At 37.8% G+C, this 21725-nt stretch overlaps 1 protein-coding gene and 1 pseudogene across 3 annotated transcripts in view; one reads left to right on the top strand and one right to left on the bottom strand.

Moving 5' to 3' along the window:
• Positions 1-21725, bottom strand: part of RELN (reelin) — a 534275-nt gene that overhangs the window by 432997 nt on the left and 79553 nt on the right. The window lies entirely within an intron of this gene.
• Positions 1384-1989, top strand: LOC110146047 (eukaryotic translation initiation factor 1b pseudogene; annotated as a pseudogene).

The following is a 21725-nucleotide window of genomic DNA, read 5'->3' as shown; positions in this document are numbered from 1 at the left end:
ATAAGGAGTTAGTACCAAAAAATATATAAAGAATTTATACAATTCAATAGCAAAAACACTCAATCGGATTTAAAAATGTGCAGAGGACAGTTTCCAAGGATGACACAAAGATGGCCAACAGATAGGTGAAAAGATGCTCAACATCACTAATCATCAGGGAAGTGCAAATCAAAATCACAGTGATATATCACCTCACACTTTTCTCTAATGGCTATCACCAAAAAGACAAGAAATAACAAGTATTGATGAGGATGTGCAGGAAAGGGAACCTTTGTACACTGTTGGTAGAAATGTAAATTGGGACAGCCACTATGGAAAAGAGTGTAGAGGTTGCTCAAAAAATTAAGAATAAAGTCAAAATATGATCTAGAAATTCCACTTCTGGATATTTATCTAAAGAAAATGAAAACATTAACTTGAAAAGATATATACAATCCTATGTTCATTACAGCATTATTCAAAGTAGCCAAAATACGGCAATAACCTACGTGTCCATCAATGAATGAATACAGAAGATGTGATGTATAACATACACACACACACACACACACACACACACATATTATTCAGCCATAAAAATATTTATATATTATTCATCCATAAAAACAGAATGAAATCTTGCCAGTTGTAGCAATATGGGAGGACCCTGAGGGCATTATATACTAAGTGAAATAAGTCAGACACAGAAAAACAAATACTGTATGATCTCTTTTGGGCTTCCCTGGTGGCTCAGAGGTTAAAGCATCTGCCTGCAATGTGGGAGATGCAGGTTCAATCCCTGGGTCGGGAAGATCCCCTGGAGAAGGAAATGGCAACCCACTCTAGTATTCTTGCCTGGAGAATCCCATGGATGGGGGAGCCTAGCAGGCTACAGTCCATGGGGTCCCAAAGAGTTGGACATGACTGAGCAACTTCACATGATCTCTTTTACATATGAAATTTAACAAACAAATAAACCAAGCCCACAGATACAGAAAATCAATTGGTGCTTGCCAGAGGTAGGGCAGTGGAGTTACAGAAATGTTTTTTGCCATGAACGTTAAATTGCAGATCAGTAGAAATGTACTCAACTTTTCAAGAGTAGAGTATTTCATAGCCCTCCTTGTTTTACAAGTCAAATTTTTTCTGTCTGTACAGAGAAACAAAGCAGCTATGTTGAGATAAATGTTTTCTTCCTATTAATTTGAGATCATCCTAAATACTTTTTAACTATATTTTCACATGCACAAATCCATCCATTAGTGCTTTCTGAAAGGGATGAGGGGTGGGGAAGTGCAACATAAAGATTATTGGCTATTTTATTTTTTTTAAATGGGGCAAAATGGCTCCTGACATGGTGATCCGGGCAGGCCTCGCAGGAATTATATCCCCACACCAGCCTCACACTAGTATCACATGTCCACTATCCTGAACCTCCAATCTTTCAACCCCTTTGCTGATGCAACTAAGGGTGATGACTTACTCCCGGCAGGGACTGAGGATTACATTCATATAAGAATCCAGCAATGGAACAGCAGGAAGACACTGACTACTGTTCAGGGCATTGAGGATGATTATGACAAAAAGAAACTTGTGAAAGCTTTCAAAAAGAAATTTGCCTGTAATGGTACTGTGATTGAACATCCAGAATACGGAGAGGTTATTCAGCTTCAAGGTGACCAAAGAAAAAACATTTGCCAATTTCTCTTGGAGGTTGGCATTGTCAAGGACGAACAGCTTAAGGTTCATGGATTCTAAAATGAACCTAAATACGTGGAGAATTTCTTGAATAATTTTGTTCTCTGACCCAGTTTGGCTACCTTGCGAAATGATTCTCTGCAGTAAATGGACTTTTCATTTATTTAATCATTCAAACTTCCATTCACATCTGCATGATTACAGAAAACATGGGGTATGTAGGCTAGTAACACATAAGAAAATTACAGTAAGATGGTAATGAAACCCCATATTCATCTTAACATGTTTCCAATGGAAAATATTTTGTTTTGAGTGTTTATTTATTGTTCAGTTTATTACTTTTCACTTGATTAAATTTTTTTATTGTATTAAACCATGTATGTTGCAGCTTAACAATAAAAAAAAATCTATAAAAAATAAATAAATAAATGGGGCAAAATGGGTGAAGGGGTTCAAAAAGTACAAAGTTCCAGTTATAAAGTAAATAAGCTGTGGGGTGTAAGTTAGAACATGGTAGCTAGGGTTAATAATACTATATTGCATATTCGGACGTTGCTACGAAAGTAATCTTAGAGGTCCTTATCACAAGAAAAAAATTGTATAACAATGCATGAGGATAAATGTTAACTAAGCTTATCGGGGGTGACCATTTATATAGTATCAAATCATTATGGTGTACATCTGCAAATAATATAACGTTATGCCAATTTAAAAAAGTAAATTAGTGAGAAGCCACCTGGATTCAGAGGGAGAGAAAATAAGTAAAAGCACTGGAGACTAAAAAGAGTTTTTAAAAAAGAAGAAAGAAAAAGAAAAAGAGGTGGGACAGGGGAGAAATTCAAAATGGGAGGAAAAAGAAAATAAAAGGAAAAGTAAGGAGTATCAGTAAAAGTCATCATCCCTGTCATAAGCCTGGTGTGCTCCTTCCATCAGCTGTTAAATCTCTTGCTCTCCCTCCACTGCTCCTCCTCTCTGTCTATGCATCTTGTCTTATTTCTGAGGAATCTAGCTCACGCAGAAACTCAGGGCTGGGGGCTGGGGAGTGTGTGTCAACATATCCGTCTCTGACACAGTCCCCTTTCCTACATAAAACTGTGTAGTTCAGCTGCTCAGTCGTGTCCGACTCTTTTCAACCCCAGGCTTCCCTGTCCATCACCAACTGCCAGAGCTCGCTCAAACTTATGTCCATTGAGTCAGTGATGCCATCCAACCACCTCATCCTCTGTCGTTCCCTTCTCCTCCTGCCTTCAATCTTTCCCAGCATCAGGGTCTTTTCCAATGTGTCGGTTCTTCGCATCAGGTGGCCAAAGTATTGGAGTTTCAGCTTCAGCATCAGTCCTTCCAATGAGTATTCAGGACTGATTTCATTTAGGATTGACAGACTGGATCTCCCTGCAGTCCAACGGACTCTCAAGAATCCTCTCCAACACCACAGTTCAACAGCATCAATTCTTTGGCACTCAGCTTTCTTTATAGTCCAACTCTCACATTCATACATGACTACTAGGAAAACCATAGCTTTGACTAGACGAACCTTTGTTGTAAAGTAATGTCTCTTCTTTTTAATATGCTGTCTAGGTTGGTCATAACTTTTCTTCTAAGGAGCAAGCGTCTTCTAATTTCATGGCTGCAGTCACCATTTTCAGTGACTTTGGAGCCCAAGAAAATAAAGTCTCTGTTTCCCCGTCTATTTGCCATGAAGAGATGGAACCAGATGCCATGATCTTAGTTTTCTGAATGTTGAGTTTCACTTTACAATATTGTAGTGGTTTTTGCCATACATTCACATGAATCAGCCATGGGTGTACATGCTTTCCCCATCCTGAACCCCCCTCCCAACTCCCTCCTCATCCCATCCCTCTGGGTCATCCTAGTGCACCAGCCCTGAGCACCCTGTCTCATGTGTCGAACCTGGACTGGTGATCTGTTTCACATATGACAATACACATGCTTCAATGCTATTCTCTCAAATAATCCCACCCTCGCCTTCTCCCACAGAGTCCAAAAGACTGTTCTATACATCTGTGTCTCTTTTGCTGTCTCACATATAGGGTAATCGTTACCATCTTTCTAAATTCCATATATATGCGTCAGTATACTGTATTGGTGTTTTTCTTTCTGACTTACTTCACTCTGTATAATAGGCTCCAGTTTCATCCAGCTAATTAGAACTGATCCAAATGTATTCTGAATGTTGAGTTTTAAGCCAACTTTTTCACTCTCCTCTTTCACTTTCATCAAGAGGTTTTTTAGTTCTTCACTTTCTGCCATAAGGGTCATGTCATCTGCATAACTGAGGTTATTGATATTTCTCCCAGTAATCTTGATTCCAGCTTGTGCTTCATCCAGTTCAGCATTTCTCATGATGTACTTTGCATATAAGTTAAATAAGCAGGGTGTCAATATACAGCCTTGATATACTCCTTTCCCATCTTTGGAACCAGTCTGTTGTTCCATGTCCAGTTCTAACTGTTCCTTCCTGACCTGCATACAGATTTCTCAAGAGGCAGGTCAGGTGGTCTGGTATTCTTATCTCTTTAAGAATTTTCCAGAGTTTGTTGTGATCCACACAGTCAAAGGCTTTGGCATAGTCAATAAAGCAAAAGTACATGTTTTTCTGGAACTCTCTTGCTTTTTTGATGATCCAGTGGATGTTGGCAATTTGACCTCTGGTTCCTCTGCCTTTTCTAAATCCAGCTTGAATATCTGGAAGTTCACGGTTCACGTACTGTTGAAGCCTGTCTTGGAAAATTTTCAGCATTACTTTACTAGCGTGTGAGATTAGTACAATTGTATGGTAGTTTGAGCATTCTTTGGCATTGCCTTTCTTTGAGATTGGAATGAAAACTGACCTTTTCTGGTCCTATGGCCACTGCTGAGTTTTCCAAATTCACTGGCATATTGAATGCAGCACTTTCACAGCACCATCTTTTAGGATTTGAAATAGCTTAACTGGAATTTCATCACCTCTACTAGCTTTGTTTGTAGTGATGCTTCCTAAGGTCCACTTGACTTCGCATTTCAGGATGTCTGGCTCTAGGTGAGTGATCACACCATCATAGTTATCTGGGTCATGAAGATTTTTTTTGTATAGTCCTTTTGTGTATTCTTGCCACCTCTTCTTAATATCTTCTGCTTGTTAGGTCCATACCATTTCTGTCCTTTATTGAACCCATCTTTGCATGAAATGTTCCCTTGGTTCTCTAATTTTCTTGAAGAGATCTCTAGTCTTTCCCTTCCTATTGTTTTCCTCTATTTCTTTGTATTGGTCATTGAGGAAGTCTTTCTTATCTCTCCTTGCTATTCTTTGGAACTCTGCATTTAAATGGGTATCTTTCCTTTTCTCCTTTGCCTTTCACTTCTCTTCTTTTCTCAGCTATTTGTAAGGCCTCTTCAGACAACCATTTTGCCTTTTTGCATTTATGGTCTTGATCACTGCCTCCTGTACATGTCACAAACCTCCACCCATAGTACTACAGGCACTCTGTTTATCTGTCTACTCTTGACTCTTTTTCTCACTTCCACTGTATAATAGTAAGGTATTTGATTTAGGTCATACCTGAATGGTCTAGTGGTTTTCCCTACTTTCTTCAATTTAAGTCTGAATTTGGCAGTAAGAAATTCATGATCTGAGCCACAGTCAGCTCCCAGTCTTATTTTTGCTGACTGTATAGAGCTTCTCCATCTTTGGCTGCAGAGAATATAATCAATCTGATTTTGGTATTGACCAGCTGGTGTGTCCATGTGTAGAGTCTTCTCTTGTGTTGTTGGAAAAGGGTGTTTGCTATGACCAGTGCATTCTCTTGGCAAAACTCTATTAGCCTTTGCCCTGCTTCGTTTTGTACTCCAAGGCCAAATTTGCCTGTTACTCCAGGTAGCTCTTGACTTCCTACTTTTGCATTCCAGTCCCCTATAATGAAGAGGACATCTTTTTTGGGTGTTAATTCTAGAAGGTCTTGTAGGTCTTCATAGAACCATTCAACTTCAGCTTCTTCAGCATTACTGGTCAGGGCATAGACTTCAATTATTCTGATATTGAATGTGCCTTGGAAATGAACAGAGATCATTCTGTCATTTTTGAGACTGCATCCAGGTACTGCATTTTGGACTCTTTTGTTGACCGCGAATGGCTACTCCATTTCTTCTAGGGGATCCTTGCCCACAGTATTAGATATAATGTCATTTGAGTTAAATTCACCCATTTCAGTCCATTTTAGCTTGTTTATTCCTAGAATGTCTATGTTCATTCTTGCCATGTCCTGTTTGACCATTTCCAATTAGCCTTGAATCATGGACCTAACATTCCAGGTTCCTATGCAATATTGTTGTCTACAGCATCAGACTTTACTTCCATCACCCGTCACATCCACAACTGGGTGCTGTTTTTGCTTTGGCTCCATCTCTTCATTCTTTCTGGAGTTATTTCTCCACAATCACAGAAAACTAACCAAACTGACCACATGGACCATGGCCTTGTCTAGCTCAATGAAACTATGAGCCATGCTATATGGGGCCACTTAAGATGGATGGGTCATGGCATAGAGTTCTGACAAAACGTGGTCCACTGGAGAAGGGAATGGCAAACCACTTCAGTACTCTTGCCTTGAGAATCCCATGAACAGTACAAAGGCAAAAAGGTATGACACTGAAAGATGAACTCCTGAGGTCAGTAGGTGCCAAATATGTTACTCAAGAAGAGTGGAGAAATAACTGTAGTAGCAAGTGTTTCAATTATTCAGAAGATACTTTAAGATCTAAATTTTTTTTAAATTTAAAATTTCTTGGACCATTTTTTTTAAAACTTAGGTTCAATCACATATCCTGTTTTTCTAAATAATGACTTTAGTTCAAAAGCCAGTGCATCCCTTCAAGACTATATTTTGCTTATTTTTTTTATTCCCTAGCATAAAAATTAGTGTCTTGTTTAAAACAAAAATCACTAGGTTTTGCCAGAATAATACTGACTTTTTTAATATGGACTCATACTATCATTTGGAAAGTATGATCAATTTAGAAAATTCCTCTATGCCTATAGGAAATAATATAGCTCAGAATATACCTGCAATCAATCATTAATCTATATGTTAGATGTATAACAGGAAATCTGATGTCTTAGTCAAAAGGATCTTTAGTTCTGAGTCTAATATGGGAGTTTCCAGAAAGAGGAGAGTGACTCTGGGGCAGGTTTCTGAGTCTGACAATGCAGAAAGAGCCTTAAAAGGAGACCAGAAGGATCTCTCTGCACAGCCCAGTTCACGGGCAGAGGAGAGAGAGAGACAATGCATAGGGAGAAAAGAAAGAAATGAAGGTTTCTCTTTCCTGCTCCCCAAAGCTGCATTCACAGGGGACTCCATGAAGGATGGAATATAAGGATGCCAGCACACAGCTAGAGATGAGCCAAATTCCCCCAGATATTCCTTACAGGATGCAAAGGCCTCAAGTAGGGGCCATAAAATTGGACCCTGGAATGTGAGCACTCAAGTTGAGACTCTTCTCTTTCTCCTCATGTTCATCTCTAGCTCGAATGGTTGACCTCCGTTGTAGGGCAATTTTCACAAGGAATAAAAGTTATCACTGTCATACTGCATGAGAACAATCAGAGAAGCACAAAAATTCATTAAAATATGGATACCAAGGGGCTCCTCAACAACTCTTGAAACATGTTCATTCAAATTTGTGCTTTAGATGAATAACATATTATTACATGGTCTTGTTCTCTGAGAAGGCTTACTAACCATCAAAACTACAAACGCTAAATCTTATATGCCAAAGATCTAATGTACATAAACGCGCGTGTGCATTCTGAATCGCTTCAGTCGTGTCCAACTCTTTGCTACCCAGTGGACTGTAGCCCGCCAGGCTCCTCTGTCCATGGGATTCTCCAGGCAAGAATACTGGATTGGGTAGCCATTTCCTCTTCCAGAGATCTTCTGCACCCAGCCACTGAACCCTAGTCTCTAATGTCCCCTGCATTGGCAGATAAGTTCTTTACCAGTAGCACCACCTGGGAATCCCGTAATATCTGAACACAAATGCACACAGACTTAAGCAAACAGTGTTACACGAACCCCGTAAAGCAGTGAGTGCTTTTCAAACTTTTATAATACCACAACCCAGCACAGAATCTACCTTTTACTTTGCAACCAAGAGTACACAAATATACACTCAACAAACAAGCAAAAATCATGAAACAATAAGTATCTTTGTTATGATGTGTTGAAACATTAACTAAAGAATATTACACATCCCAAGGCTGAAGATCATTAAATTATAGGAACATGTATAATTGATAAGCAAATTGGTTAAGTGATTCCCCATCATCAGAAGAGAAGACAAATCAAGAGAAGTAAAATAGTCACTTATTCTCCTTTTATTCTTTGAAGACAGACTACTTTTAGGTATGACTGAGTCCTAAATATATGAGAATAAACCAAAACATTAGAATTCCTATTTCAATAACATTTTCAGAATTTTCAATATTAAATGTTAAGTGGGTAGAAGGTTTAAAATGTTCCTATTACAAAGTTTTATTTATTCACTTCTATTCTATTTAAAAAGAAACCAACAAAAATATTCTTCATTTCCACCATAATTTATGAAACTATAGTTCTATGAAGTGTTCTATCATCTTTTGAACAATTCAATACTTTATTATTTACTTCTAAATATATTATTTACTTTAATATATTATTAATTATTTAATATTACTTTATTATAAAACTTCTAGTTCTAAACTATTTCTACATATAGTACACTCTTCACTGCAGTAGATTTTGAAAAAAAATTAATAAAATGTATGCATTCATAAATCATTGAATTTTTAATTTTTCCCAGTGATTAAAAGACTCCCTAAACAAATGGAATTTTAAAACATTTAAATCTAAAGCAGTGAGTATTAAATACTTGACACTACCCACTGACTTCTTTAAATGAACAAATTTAAAATATATTTAAAAGCATGCCATTATTTAATAAAAATATTTACTTTTAAAAAATGGTTTACTCTTCTGTGTTTTTTTGTTTTGAACAGCAACACAATTGCAAATTCTATGTTAACAAAAACAACGAAAATTGGAAGTCAAGCTTTTATTTTCTTGTAGGTGAATCTCCCAATTATCTATTTCATTTGCTCAAGTTTTAACACTAATATGCTGAAAAACACAGAGGAGGCTATGGCCCAATTTCATGAGGATATTTAAAGGGTGAGAAAGCCCATACAATTATTAGGGTCAAGAGAAAAGCATATTAATAAAGCTTCAAATCTTTTATGTTAGCAGTAGAATAGCAACCAGCAGTTGGTGTTTTTAATATTTAGAGTCAAAGACACTAATTCTTTAATGTAATGACTGTCTGCCTTTAAGCACTGTTACACTAAGCCAAAGTCACCGTCTCAACTCCACCCATGCTCTGCTCTGGTTCAACAACGTAATCTTCACATATTGTGTATATTTATTTATTTATTTAACAAGAGAAGTTCATCTGTAAACTTTCTTGACCAACCTTGACTTGGCACCAACTCATCAATTAATTAACTCTTAACAGATTCTTCTAGATATGACTGCCACACAGATATTTCATCTTCCTGTTAATTAGTAATTATGCACTGGCAAGAAAAACAGTGTTTCTTTCCAATTATCGCAGAACTCAGTGATTATTTAAACTTGGCTAATTAGCATTAGAGGGATGTACATCTTCTGGGCAAATTGTGTTTGATAATCCCTATTAAAATATACATGGTGGTTGTTGACTTGTAACAAGAAAAAAAGTGGCAGTTCAAAGGGTATTAGATACCGGACCAGGCAAATAGGGGCCCATTAAAATTTCCCCAACTGCTCTAATGAGAATGCCGAGGGTCATTTCTGCCTAATTTACCATCTGTTTGGCTTCTGGCATTTGTCTCTAGTGTGAAGGGAGTGTCCTGAAGCCCATTTGGCTTATCACAGTGTAATCCAGTAGTCTGAAGCAATTTCAGTTGTTTAAAGTGGCACATTAAAATCAGAACCTTACACATGTGAATGGAAAAGTTTTAAGTATAAAAATGATGTAACATAATGGAGTTTCCTGATTTTTTTTTAATACAAGCAGGCAATACTCTAAGAGAAACTTTTAGACAGATTCCATATGCATTCTGGTATCTGCTCTCTAGTCACCCAAATGTTACGATGATTGAAAAATATGTATTTTTTAGGCTCCATCACCTGGAACACACATTTTAAAAACTTAGATTTGCATTAAGGCAGGCCACTGATCCCTAGATGAGGCACACTGAGAAGATAATAGGCAAGCCACAAATGGGAAAATACTTTTACAAAACATACCTCTGATAAAGGGCTGGTACCCAGGATGTATTAAAACTCCTATAACTCAAAGATAAAAAAAAAAAAAAACTCAATTTTTAAAAGAATGAGCATAAGATTTGAACTTAACAAAAGTGACCAATAAGCACGAGAAAGTGGTCAACATTAGTAGTCAGCTAGGAAATGCAAATTAAAACTACAACATGACACCACAATACAAGCAAAAAAATGGCTAAAATTAAAAACAATAACAATGTTTAATATAGGTAAAGATGCAAAGCAATTGTAACTCTATTACTAATTTGGCAAGAGTATAAAAAGGTATAATCATTCTGGAGAAGATCTGGCAGCTTCTTATGAAATGAAAACCATACACTACTAAGTATTTATTCAATAAAAATAAAAGCATATATTCACAAAAAGACTTATACAGGTATGTTCATATGCAGCTATGTGTGCAACAACCTATGTGTACAATATGCAGAGTACATCATGAGAAATGCTGGGCTGGAGGAAGCACAAGCTGGAATCAAGATTGCTGGGAGAAATATCAATAACCTCAGATATGCAGATGACACCACCCTTATGGCAAAAAGGGAAGAGGAACTAAAAAGCCTCTTGATGAAAGTGAAAGAGGAGAGTGAAAAAGTTGGCTTAAAGCTCAACATTCAGAAAACTAAGATCAATGGCATCTGCTCCCATCACTTCATGGCAAATAGATGGGGAAACAGTGGAAGCAATGTCAGACTTTATTTTGGGGGGCTCCAAAATCACTGCAGATGGTGACTGCAGCCATGAAATTTTAAAAGACGCTTACTCCTTGGAAGGAAAGTTGTGACCAATCTAGAAAGCATATTAAAAAGCAGAGACATTACTTTGCCAACAAAGGTCCGTCTGGTCAAGGCTATGGTTTTTCCAGTGGTCATGTATGGATGTGAGATTTGGACTGTGAAGAAAGCTGAGCGCCGAAAAATTAATGCTTTTGAACTCTGGTGTTGGAGAAGACTCTTGAGAGTCCCTTGGCCTGCAAGGAGATCCAACCAGTCCATCCTAAAGGAGATCAGTCCTGAGTGTTCACTGGAAGGACTGATGCTGAAGCTGAAACTCCAATACTTTGGCCACCTCATGTGAAGAGTTGACTCACTGGAAAAGACCCTGATGCTGGGAGGGATTGGGGTCAGGAGGAGAAGGGGACGACAGAGGATAAGATGGTTGGATGGCATCACCGACTCGATGGACATGAGTTTGAGTAAACTCCAGGAGTTGGTGATGGTCAGGGAGGCCTGGCGTGCTGCAATTCATGGGGTCGCAAAGAGTTGGACGTGACTGAGCGACTGAACTGAACTGAACTGAAGTGGGAGTAAAAGTTAGTGAAGGAAAGGGAACTTTTGGGGATTAAGGTCTGCATTTTGATAAGGGTTTGCGTTACACAGATGTGTAGATTTATCAACTCTCTTTTCGTGTATCCTTTGAGATTTATGCATTACACTGTATACCAACTTGGACTTCCCTGGTGGCTCAGATGGTAGAGCATCTACCTACAACACGGCAGACTTGGGTTCGATCCCTGGGTCAGGAAGATCCCCTGGAGGAGGAAACGGCAACCCACTCTAGTACTCTTGCTTGGAAAATCCCATGGGCTTAGATCTTCCCTGTAGCTCAGATGGTAAAGAATCTGCCTACAATGCAGGAGACCTGCGTTCAATCCCTGGGTCAGGAAGATCCCCTGGAGAAGGGAATGGCAATCCACTTCAGTATTCTTGCCTGGAAAATCCCATGGACAGAGGAGCCTGGTGGGCGACAGTTTGTGGGGTCCCAAGGAGTTGGACACGACTGAGCAACTAACACTGCTGCTACTGTATATAAACTTTACCAAGGTGGTGGGTACTCACGGTAAAATTCTTTCAACTTTGATGTATACGAGATAATTTTCATAAAATGTTAAAAGTAGATTGAGATTACTTCAAATTTCTATATTTTCTAAAATAACATCAACTCATTAGATGAGTACCTATACATATTATAAAACCATGTACACATGATTGATAGCATTCCTTTCACCAACTGATTTGGTCACATCAGCCTTGCACATGGGGGCATAGATACCACAGCTTCTGTGTTTCATTTTTGTGCTTCTACCTGTGTGCCTATCTGCTGGATTCCCTTTGGTAACCTAAGTTTATTTTCTATATCTGTGAGTCTATTTCTGTTTTGTAAATAAATGTCAACAGATAAGTGGATAAATAAAATATTGAATATCCATACAATGGACTATTATCTAGTCATACATAAGCATGAAGCACTTTATTTTTTTTAATATACTTCAATATGGATGAACTTGAAAACATAAGTAAAAGGACCTAGTCACAAAAGGTCACATATCATTATTTAATTTATATAAAATGTCCAGAATAGCTTATACAGACAGAAATTTAGTGGTTGCCATGGGATTGGAGGGGGGGTGATTTGGGACTGACTGTTAATTTAAGATATAAGGTTCTTTCTGGGGTGATGGAAATATTTTCAAATTAGTGGTGATGGCTGCAGTACATAGTGAATATACTAAGAAATCACTGAACTGTACACTCTTAAATGGAAAGTTTTATGTTATGCGAATTATAGCTCAAAAAGAAAAACAAACAAAAAAGCATATTAAAGATTCTAAGAAGCACTGTTTGCCTTTCTTCAAACAAGATTTTTTTTACTCTTTTTCCATGTGAGACCTATTAGTAAACCAGGAGACACTAGATGTTCACAAGAAACAGTGTGGGAGAAGCTGCTATCAACACAACATTTTAAAATTCATTCTAAGATGTGGCTGGTACCATCTTCTTGTTGAAAACTGCAGCAAGAAAGAGAGAAAAGGGAGGGGAGGGCTAGGGGCTTAAGGACAGACTTCACCAATCTCATCATTGTTCTAGAGCTGGTCATTTGTCCCATTCTGTAGAAGCAGAAAGCCAAATCCCAATTGAATTCTTTTATTAATAACAGATTTCTCTCCATTTTTATTATTATTGTTAGAAATGCTGTTGGATCATTGAGGTTAAGTGTCAGGTTAAAAAGAATCTTCTCCTAACGCAAATAATTATTTTAAACAGAGAATAATTAAGGATAAACAAAACATCTTTCCAGAGCCTGATGTCTGATAGCACTATTTATTTTACTTTTAACTTGCTATTTACTAGAGTTCACTGGGAGAGGAACTTCCTGAAAGAGAACCAGAAATAACATAATTAACTAGATAATAACAACAACATGGTTCTGATGTATGAAAACACATAGAAAGAAGAGCAGGAGGGGAGCTCACTCTGGACTTTTACCAAAATATTAACAATTTTTGCTATTTTGTTTTTCAAAACTGGCAACTCCCACACTATCAAGTATCTTTCCATTCAGACATTCAGAGTCCTGAAAACAGTAATTTAGTTGTATGCTTGCTTCAGAGAGCAGCCTACACATCTATTAGGCCACATGCAAAACTCAGCATCAGAGGGTTGAATATAAACCACAGAACAGAAGACAAGAGTGAAAACAGAACTGGCATTTTGTGAAATGCCTTTATTGGACTCCTACACCTATTTTCAAATTCACATGTTGTATTCAGAACTATTTCCTAAGTAATGCCAAGAATTTACTTTCACTTTTTAAAAATACTTCAAAGATAGTCATCAGAATGATTTTCAGGAAGTAATAATATTATAAATTTATTTCAAATTATTCCTAAATTTAGCTGCTAGGAAAAGGTTAACCTTATCCAAGAGTATTTAAAAATCAATTACTGTGAACATGAAACATAAACTCATTTATCATTACTTGGATACCTTAAAAAAAGACTGGAAAACCTAAAGAGGAACTACACTAGAAGCTAAACAACCACTAGACCAGCTGCTCTGAAGTTTATTCCCTTAAGCACGTACTCGATCTTGTCTCTGGTTCAAGTGGACAGGCTGACAGGCTGTGAAAAGCCTCACTCTCACAGAAAAACAGTTTTCTCTTATTAGCAAAGATACAATATTACAAAATGGCTTTAAAAATTATTATTTAAGAAAAAGAGAGAAAAGTATTTCTTTTTTAATTTATTTATTTATTTTAGTTTACAATATTGTATTGGTTTTGCCATACATTGACTTAAATCCTCCATGGGTGTACATGTGTCCCCCATCCTGATTCTGCTTTTATCCACTGAGCAGTAAGACCTTATTTACAGAAACAATTTTACAGAGCATTAGACCTCGTTTATTTTCCAGAACTATTGTGAAAAACGTAGGCATGAGGAAGTACCCCCACATAATGACCTACTGCTCTGACCTTGTTGTTTGGCGCTCAGTCTTTGGGGCAAATATTTTCTTTAATGACAGAAATAAGGTTATATTTGTCAAGACAGAGGAATCTCTTTGCCAATAATTTTTTAACACTAACAGACAAAATTATAACAAAACAATTTCAAAATTCATAACATACAGCACAGTGGCAACTTTTACTAGAATCTGCTCTAAAAATATGACTTTACCAATGTTTTTATATCTGAGCAGCCAATTTACCGTGTTCCTGAGCACATGGATTTGAGTAAGAATAAGGAAGATAACGGAGCTTAAAAGAACTTCTCTTCCTTAGGGATACATTTTTAAAGTACCTACAGTGATTTCTGGGCACATATCTTACTAGGGCTGAATTTATCTATCTAGAATATGTATACTGTCCAGAGAAGACAGACAAGTTAAATAATTAAAGAGCTATGAAATGGATGAATCACAGGTCAAGTGTGGGGATTTTTTAGTTTTTTTATTTGGTTGGTTTTTTGTCATTTGTTTGCTCTTTGCCTAAAGGAAAGAACTACTTTTAAACAAACATATACCATTTTTAATTATATAAAAAATTATATAAAAAACACTTGAAGTTATGCAAAGTGTTACACATATACATATACCAGAAAACCTTTAATCACCTCACTTGAATAGACTTTAATCAAGTCTATTCTCTTCAACTATGTTCCTTCAAAATTGTAGAGTCACCATTTTTTAGTCATTATTTTTTGAAAGATCTAAGAAATAAAATAAGAAATTTACTGTTATGTATCATTAATACATTGACTTGCCCCTATGATATGAAGATGAACTGAACAGTCTCTTGACAGTGTTTCTACTCTCTTGATTCTACAGAAGGCCCTTAATCAATCACTCTCCTATCTGAAGGCACTGATGTCTGCCACCTCCAGGAGAGAAAGGAACAAAGTGATGGGCAAGATAATAAATTTTTCCAGGATCTCTGATAATAAAATATACATCTGTTCCTACAGTCTCAAGTGTTTGTACAGATGTATAGACACATAAATATATACGTAGATTTGGAAATAGCCTCAAACTTAAAGACAATAATACTTTCTCTCTCTTGTCCATACCTGTCTACCTGTGCACATATTAATACATGCATTTTACTAATGTCAGTGCTAGTAAAATACCTTATAAAGATTCAAAGATTTTTGTTATTCATTCAATAAGTATTTATTGAGCACTGGTTATGTGCCATGAGAGTGAAGCTGACTAGACCATCTCTCATCCTCAAAGAGATACAAAAGTTTTTAAACAAGTAAATTCAGCAGATTGTTAAGAGATATCTGGTGAAGGTCAGAGGGTAGAGCATTGAGGAAGCAGTGAAGAGGTCTATGAAGGCAGGGACCACAGAGGAACAGAGAGGAGGGATCACAAGGGCTCAGTAGAGGAGGTGAGTCAGGACAGAGGCCTTAAAAAATGGCAGGATGTCTGCCCAGCAGACAGAGCCAGAAGGAATTCCTAGCACTATAAACAAGGTCTAAAGTAGCTGGGATTTTGGAACAGTGCGTGGGCTGCCATGATTGGTGCATGGATATGTATATGTGTATGTAGAGGGAGTAGGTGACTGGAAAGGAATAGAAGGAAGCTGGGAAGAAACGGGAATTAGGGACAGATGGGGCTAAGCAGAGAAGGGCTTTTTAAAAATGAAGTTTATTTTGTCTGTAATAGAAACCAATTCAAGCTGACTCAGGCTGTTAAGTGGAGTTTAATGAATGGCTATAGAGCCAGGTTTGGATTATGGCTTTGCAACTCCTTATGTGTCACCCTGGGCAGGTTACCTGCCATCTCTGTACTGTACCTTCTCTATCAACAAAATGAGAATAACTATAGTAGGATTTTTGTTCAGATCAAAAGAGTTAATACCTGCAACACATCTGGCACACAGCAAGTGTTTGATAGATGTCAGCTATTTTTAATTGTCTCTTAGAGCCCAAGAATTATCTGAGCCTGATGGGAAGAAAGCCTAAAATAAGAGCTTGGAAAGCTCTGACACCTCAGGCAGCATTCCATCTCTCTCCTCCTATTTCTGCATGATCTTCCTCGGAGCCACTGTGGAAAAGAGCTGCTCAGAGCTCCCAAAAGTTTGTATCTGCCTCGACCGAGCTCATGAAGAGTTGGACTGTGATTGATGAGTCTTAATTCTAAATTCCTATACTAGTAAATTTGATTGACTCAGCTTGGCTTTAAAATTGAGAAAGGAGTACCACAAGACTTCACATTGTCACCTTCCTTATTTAACTTATATGCAGAGTACATCATGCGAAATGCCAGGCTGGATGAAGTACAAGCTGTAATCAAGATTGCCAGGAGAAATATCAACAACCTCAGATACACAGATGATACCATGCAAATGGCAGAAAGTGAAAACGAACTAAAGAGCCTCTTGATGATGGTAAAAGAGGAGAGTGGAAAAGCTGGTCTGAAACTCAACATTAACTTGAGTTAAACTAAGATCATGGCATCTGGTCCCATCACTTCATGGCAAACAGAAATGGGGAAAGTGGAAGCAATGACTGATTTTCTTTTCTTAGGCTCCAAAATTACTGCAGACGGTGACTGCAACCAGGAAATTAAAAGACGCTTGCTCCTTGGAAGGAAAGCTACAACAAACCTACAGAGCACATTAAAAAGTAGAGAAATCACTTTGCTGACAAAGGCCCATATAGCCAAAGATATGTTTTTTTTCCAGTGGTCATGGACAGATGTGAGAGCTGGACCATAAAGAAGATTGAGCACCAAAGAACTGATAATTTCAAATTGTGGTGCTGGAGAAGACTATTGAGAGTCCCTCGGACTGCAAGGAGATCAAACCAGTCAATTCTAAAAAAAAAAATCAGTCCTGAATATTCACTGGAAGGACTAATACTGAAGCTGAAGCTCCAATACTTTGGCCACTTGATGCAAAAAAACCGATTCACTGGAAAAGACCCTGATGCTGGGAAAGATTGAGGACCAAAGGAGAAGCGGGTGGCAGAGGATGAGAAGGTTAGATAGCATCACTGATTCAATGGACATGAATTTCAGCAAATTCCAGGAGACAGTGACAGACAGGAAAGCCTAGCATGCTGCAGTCCATGGAGTCACAAAGAGTCAGACACAACTCAGCGACTAAACAACAACAACAGCAACAGTTTGGCTTGTGTACCCCATGGTTTAATCTGAGGGCAAAGTGATAGGGTAAAAACAATGCCACAGTAACCTATCTCCCTAGAATGGCATGAAGAAAGGCAAAGGAGTCACTCATCTTGATTTCCAACCATTTTCAGGTCTGAACCATACAGAAAGCTAAGTGCAATGAGCATCTTCAGAGCTTTTACAGCTGCTGATGAATTACTTAAGGAATTTGGTGGTCCTTTGCCTTACATCCTCCTTAAACGTTTCCAATTTGCATAGCCCTAAAGGTCCGTCTAGTCAAGGCTATGGTTTTTCCAGCGGTCATGTATGGATGTGAGGTTTGGACTGTGAAGAAAGCTGAGCACTGAAAAATTGATGCTTTTGAACTGTGGTGTTGGAGAAGACTCTTGAGAGTCCCTTGGACTGCAAGGAGATCCAACCAGTCCATCCTAAAGGAGATTAGTCCTGGGTGTTCATTGGAAGGACTTATGTTGAAGCTGAAACTCCAATACTTTGGCCACCTCATGTGAAGAGTTGACTCACTGGAAAAGACCCTGATGCTGGGAGGGATTGGCGGCATGAGGATAAGGGGATGACAGAGGATGAGGTGGCTGGATGGCATCACCGACTCGATGGACATGAGATTGAGTAAACTCCGGGAGTTTGTGATGGACAGGGAGGCCTGGCATGCTGCGATTCATGGGGTCGCAAAGAGCCGGACACGACTGAGCGACTGACCTGAACTCGTTCAGGAATCTGGAAACAACCAATTGTGGTATATCACTATAAAAATGTAGTATATCCATACAATAGAATTATGACTTAGAAAAAGGAATGAAGTACTGATACATGCTACAACATAAATGAACCTTGAAAATATCACACTAAGTTAAAGAAGTCAGATACAAAGCCGTATATTGTACTTGAAATGTCTACTTGAAATACTTAAAAAAGGCACATCTATAGGGACAGAAGGCTGAGCACTGAAGAATTGATGGTTTTGAATTGTGATGCTGGAGAAGACTCTTGAGAGTCCTTTGGACAGCAAGGATATCAAACCAGTCAATCCTAAAGGAAATCAACTCTGAATATTCATTAGAAGGACTAATGCTGTAGCTGAAGCTCCAATCCTTTGGCCACCTGATGCGAAGAGCTGACTCACTGGAAAAGACCCTAATGCTGGGAATGCCTGAGGGCAAGAGGAGAAGGGGGTGACGGAGGATGCAATAGTTGGATGGCATCACTGACTCAATGGACACAAGTTTGAACAAACTCGGGGAGGTCGTGATGGAGAGGGAACGCTGGCATGCTGCAATCCACGGGTTCACAAAGAATCAGACACAATTTAGCAACTGAATAACCACAAACAACAGAGAGACAGAGAGTAGATTAGTGGTTGTCAGGGACAGAAGGGAAGAAAGAATGGTGAGTGAGTGCTAATGGGAATGGGATTTCCTTTGCAGGTGATAAAATATTCTGCCATTAGATACAGGTGTTAGTTGCACAACCTTGTGAATATACTAGAAATCATTGAAAAGTAAACTTCAAATGGTAAATTTACAGTATGTGAATTACATTTTTTAAAAAGTATCTGAGACTGGGTATGATGTCAGAACACCTGGTTTTAGTCTTCATACCCACACTCTCATTCAGAGCCACCACTTGCCCTTCCTAAGCCCTGCCTCCTTACATGAGGGCAGGGGCTGAGGCAGGCTCCACCCAAGGTACATCTCAGATCTAAGTTCTATGGGTAAGAAATTGGGCTCATTCCCACTTCAAATTAAAGTCAACCTCCCTCTTTCAATCTTCTGCCACTTGAACTGTCTTCTCATTCTGTTTCCTATTTCAAAGAAAGAATTTCTGATTATTTTTAATTTTTTTATTTTTTGATTATTTTTTTAAAAATACCTATTTTGAGCATATATGCAATACATGGAAGTTGAATGGATAATCTTACTTAACACACCTAACAACTTTGTGAACTGGTCTTTCCTATCAATCTCATTTTACAAATGCAGACACTGAAGCTCAGGGGACGAAAGGACACGGTCTAGGGCAGCAAGAAGCAAAGCCAGGCATGGAGCCAGAGCTGCCTAACTCCAGAGGTCACATTATGACCCCTGCACTGAGATGCCTTTCTCCACTAGCTCTTCCACTTGACCCAAATCTCATGTTCCTCAACATTTTCTCTAGCAATTTGTCAACTAATTCAACAGTTATATTCATCACACCCATTACTCTTGTAAGTGATTTTCTGTAGTGATTTGTGAATTGAGAAATAACCCTAAATTCTTTGTCATATGTCAAATGTGAACCATATAATAGTATTTCTTAATGAAGGTGGTACTGGCATACCCTAATGGGATGAATAAAGAACAAACTTAGGCTAATACCCCATAAAGAGGAAAGATGAATGACAACTTCATCTCTTGTCAACTATGTTCCTTGTACCATTTACTATAGTGGTGGTGGTGATGGTGGTTTAGTTGTTAAGTCACATACAGCTCTTGTGATCCCATGGATTATAACCCACCAGGCTCCTTTGTCCCTGGGATTTCCCAGAGGCAAGAATACTGGAGTGGGTCTCCATTTCCTTCTCCAGATCTTCCCAACCCAGGAATCAAACCCATGTCTTCTGCATTGCAGGTGGATTCTTTTCAGACTGAGCCACCAAGACTACAGTAATTTGTTTAATTAAACTAAAGTCTTCTTGCCAATTATATTATAGCTCATTTACCATACCCCAAAAAAGGTCATGCTTCCAGTCCCGATGCATTTAAAACTTCTTAAGTATGTTACAAAATATTTCTCTGTAAAGGGACAGAAAAAATAAATTTAACAAGATCATCTGAGTAGTTAAACTTGATTGCAGCTAGTAAACAAATATCACAATATATAGGACGGTACTTAATGAAGTTGTTAGTGGCTGTCCCTTCTTTACAGACATTACAGTCTAAATATTTGCATGTATTTATAACATGTGTATGTCTCAAACTCACACAGATAAGACATCCAAAACTTAACTGTAGCTAATGTCCAAGGATGCAGGGGTCTTGGTGATAATTACTAAATCTGCAAAAAGTTCTACTTAGTTTTGATGGGAAGGATAACCAAAAATTAGCTCAAACGGACCCTATATTTTTATTCTTAGTGACAATGAAACAAAGCAGTAACAAAAACTTGTGTTCTGGAAATGAAAGATACAATCTACATCTACTGGTATAAGTACACATTTTTATTAAGTAGTGACTAATATAAGATGGCATCACCGACTCGATGGACATGAGTTTGAGTAAACTCTGGGAGTTGGTGATGAACAGGGAGGCCTGGCATGCTGTGATTCATGGGGTCGCAGAGTCAGAAATGACTGAGCGACTGAACTGAACTGAACTGAATATATAATTTACTAAAACTTGAAGTCTTAAAATATTTACTTTGTTTTTTAAATTTATCCCTGTTCATCTAGAGTGCCATATCACTCTGGGAATAAAATTATTAAGTGCTAAAGTTTTAATACCATGCTTTAAAGATAATACTGAAAATATTACATTTTTATGGTATTTGCTTAATCTCTATTAGAACATGATATGATTGACTGAATCCAAGAACACATCTTGGATCTGATCACTACATTTTTTCCCCAAATTTATACTTCATCAAATCTTGTCATTCTAGAATGGGTCTTACCAAAAAATAAATTAAAAGCATAGGAAATTATAAAAGCTTAAGTGAAAAACTGCTAAGATGGCTGATGTATTAGTTGAAAAAATTATCTAGGAATTACAAAGCAATTTATGCAGGGTCTAACAAAAGTTTAATTTATGCAGTGTCTAACAATCTGAAGTGTGGCTGCTGCTCATCAGAACTGCAAACCTGATTCTCAGGTTTTAGCAAGCCAGAACACCAAAAACTAAGCAATATGCTTTTAGAGCCAGAATACTAAGTATTGAGTAAAATGAATTTCAGTGTCTGGACAAGGAACAATTTTGTATGAAAGGATATTCAAATAGCCTTTCATTGAGCAATCACAATGAGCCTTGAAGATTTACATGATTGAGCTGGAATTCAGTGCCAAAGACAAGAGGGAAGCATTTTTTTTCTGGGATACACAAAGAGATATCCATAATTAAACATCAGTCCTCCCTAGGGCAGCATGTTTTCTTATATTGACAAGCAAAATGAGGTATTTCAAATCATGCATTACTGGCATACAGTCAGCTTTTGTGTAGCTATTGTTTTCATGTATTTCTGGCTATTAGGCATTTGTCTATTTTTGGTCAGTGAGACATACATTTTAAAGAATTCT

Source organism: Odocoileus virginianus, chromosome 1 (assembly GCF_023699985.2).
Source record: "Odocoileus virginianus isolate 20LAN1187 ecotype Illinois chromosome 1, Ovbor_1.2, whole genome shotgun sequence".
Classification (NCBI taxonomy): Eukaryota; Metazoa; Chordata; class Mammalia; order Artiodactyla; family Cervidae; genus Odocoileus; species Odocoileus virginianus.
Note: the sequence above shows the minus strand (reverse complement) of the source record. Positions and strands in the feature narration are given on the sequence as shown.